This window comes from Mustela nivalis (genome assembly GCF_964662115.1).
Source record: "Mustela nivalis genome assembly, chromosome: 11".
Classification (NCBI taxonomy): domain Eukaryota; kingdom Metazoa; phylum Chordata; class Mammalia; order Carnivora; family Mustelidae; genus Mustela; species Mustela nivalis.
Genome location: NC_139030.1, coordinates 6,243,313 through 6,247,051, shown reverse-complemented (window position 1 = coordinate 6,247,051; position 3,739 = coordinate 6,243,313).

Genomic DNA, 3,739 nt, shown 5'->3' with positions numbered 1-3,739 from the left:
TCTCTGCCTACTTGTGATCTCTCTCTGTCAAATAAATAAATAAAATCTTTAAAATAAATAAATAAAAATTTTAAAAAATGAGTTAAAAATATACACAGATAATACACTTTATTTACTTAATTATTGTTCATTTCATTAAAAAAAATTTAGAAGTTAGTAATTTCCAAGATTATTCAAAGTAAAACTTATGTAGTTTAAAATATGTATTTTTTACAATCTGAAGATTTTTCTTAATCCTTAAAATAACCCAATTCATGTCTTTTCACAGGACACCTTCTGAGCTCTTCAGTACAAATCCAAAACAATCATTGAATACCTAGTTAGTTCTAGAATATGCGGGTACAGAGCCCAAATGTGTATTGCTCTTCACTCTTCTATCACCATGTTATGTCCTTGATTAATAAATGAGGGTGTGTGAGGCCAGTGTGAATGTACATACACACACACACACACACACACACACACACACACATACATATATCCACACATAATATAAACACAAAATTGTAAAAAAAAATGGTGAATTAGTTATTTTTTTATGAATTCAGAAAATACTTTTAGGTGTCAGTGGAAGGTGTTTTGAACTGAAAAAATAATTAAGACTGTTCTTGAATCAAGAATAACAAGTAGTAAAACAGGAGAATAGTAAATGAAAAAGTGATTTGGTGATAATTGATGTTGAAGCTTGAGAGTTCTCAACTTTATTATTGGAAGAAAAGGAAAAACAACAAAGCTGACTCTTCAAGCTATCCAGATTCCTAATGGAAACAGCTTATTTGAGGTGTCACAGAATTGGAAACCATAAAATTAGTTCTGTCCATCAAAATTAATCAGTTTTATGGAGAAATGTACTAATGATTCAATGCTTCTACTCACTGGAGGAGAGGCTGACAAGAATCTGAAATAATGTTCTAAATTCCCCAACTGCTGAATTATTTTTCTAATAAGTTCAGTAATTATTGCACATACTTCATACTTTTACCTTCACTTAAATCAGTTCTGCTCCAAATATGACATGAGGGAAGATATTGCTGAACATTAGTCATTAATGTGCTTTGATTTATAGCAAATGGTGTTTAATATCCTTATAATTATTAATAAAACTCTTTTATTTCATTTTTATATTCCTATGGAAGAGAGCTAAAAAGTCCTAATGGAATTGATTGTCAGAGTTATTTTCAAATTCAAAAATATAATTTCTCTAATATTAAAACTCTCTTTAGGTCTCTATATTTTATATCTTCTGTATAAAAAATAAAGAACTGAAAGAAAATATTACATTTTATAAAATTGACTTTAATTTAATATTTATGAAATAAACTCCATTGTATGAATATCATATTCCCAACATTGACCAACATTGTGCATCCATATATTAATTTCCTTATGGGTAAAATATTTCTAGAATTTTATCACATTTAAAATGAAATAAAGATTTCTGGATTGTATTTTCTTATTGGGAAATGCCAACTATTGGAGAAACTTGGTTCTAAGATAGCTTTATACCTTCACACTAATCCATTCAATTCACTGCCATAATAAAGACACACTTAAATGATGAGTACTACAAAATTCAATTTAACAGATAAAAATCCAAGTTGACAAAGAAAAATAACTCTTTGTATAAACTTTAATTTCTACTTTGACCGCCTCTATCTCAGCCTCCCTTTGGGCTTACCCAAAATACATAAAGGATTTTCTTTTATCTTCCCAGACCTTAAGAGGTAAGGAGGCTTCTTGTAGAGGACTGGCTCTTGAGAACAGGGGGATGTGTGTGATCCTTGTTTGTCATCCATCCACTATGGTGTCTCTTGAGATGCATAGTACTTCTATTAAGCTTTAATTGTTAATTTACAGGTACCATTCCTGAAGCCTTCCTTATTCCAGCATCAAGCCTCCTGAGGTCTGGAGGCCCCATGAAATTATTCTGGTTCTCTCAAGCTACCTTGGAGCCACAGGGAAATGCTTCGACCTCCATTTACCTAGACCAGGCTTTCTCAATCAGGATTTCTCATCTGAACTGCATATCAGTAAATGATTTGAGTAACTATTTTCTGAACTTCCTAGGCGTGATATATAATCAGTACCATTCTAGATGCATAAAATATTAAGTCAATTCTCTAGTGGAACCAACAATTTCTACACCATACAGGGGTGTAGTAGTGTTTTCAGACCTGTCTGGAAATAATATGGAGTCTGATTAGGGTTAAGAGGAGTGCATAGTACCTCTTCTCAGCAGCCCATCAATATATAAACCCTAATAACTTTCTGATTTGCTCACTAACCCATCCGGGATATCATATGTAGTAGGAAAGATTGCTTTAGTTTGTTATTTATACATCTAATTTTCTTCTGTAATGTTTAAGCCTACTTGACAACCCAACAATTTGACACAGAATTCTGTATAATTAATGAATGCAGAATACCAAATCAATTGAGTAAGGTTAAGCATAATCACTGGAGAGTGCCTGGGTGGTTCAATCAGTTAAGCATCTGCCTTCTGCTGAAGTCATGATCCTGGACTCAGATCAAGTCCCACTTGGCTCCCTGCTTAGCAGTCTGCTCTTCTCTCCCTCCCTCACCCCACTCTCATGCTCTCTCTCTCTCTCTCTCAAATAAATAAATAAAACCTTACAAAAAAGATAATCACTGGAGGGAAAAAAAGAGGGTGGTCATGTAGTGGAGAATATAGATCAATATTTCATAACTATTTGCATGCCACACAAACAATAAAAATAGAATATATATAGTACTCATAGAATTAACAATCTGAAATAAAACATATAATTTAATAAATAGCTCACATAGAGTTGTTTTTAACTGAAATATGCAAGACATGAAAATACGTAATACCTATTGAACCCAGATCATGAAAATGACTTTTACATTTGGTGTGCTCTCTCTGTTAATGCTATCACCAGCATTTTACAAATAGGAGAACAATGCTCAGAGAAGTTGACTAAGATAATAAAGGTAGTTAGTGGTGGAAGCTAGAGTTCAACCCATTTTGATGTTGTTGTTTTTTGTTTTTGTTTTTAAGATTTTTTTATTTATTGGGGCACCTGGGTGGCTCAGTGGGTTAAAGCCTCTGCCTTCAGCTCAGGTCATGATCCCAGGGCTCTGGGATTGAGCCCCACATTGGGCTCTCTGCTCAGCAGGGAGCCTGCTTTCTCCTCTCTCTCTCTGCCTACCTCTCTGTTACTTATGATCTCTGTCTGTCAAATAAATAAATAAAAATCTTAAAAAAATTATTTATTTATTTGACAGATAGAGATCAGAAGTAGGCAGAGAGAGAGAGGAGGAAGCAGGCTCCCCACGGAGCAGAGAGCCTGATGCCAGCTCGATCCCAGGACCCTGGGATCATGACCTAAGCCAAAGGCAGAGGCTTTAACCCACTGAGTGACCCAGCCACCCCTCAACCCATTTTGTTAGTCTCCCATTATTTCACATATAAGTACAGAAGATATTTAGGTAATGCTAATGAAATCAATATTTTTTAAAAATATGTATTATTAACATTACTATTAGATTCAAGGATCATCAAGTGGGACAGAAACTTGGCTTCCCTCCAGAACATTTATGTATTTGTCCTAATGGTGACAGTGATTGAATGAGGACACCAAATTTTATATGTAAAATAATTTTTTAAAATGTTCCTGTAATATAATTAAAGATACAAAATACACGTATCAGCTACAGGAAGCAGAGCACATAATGGCATACCCTCACGGGTGTTTAC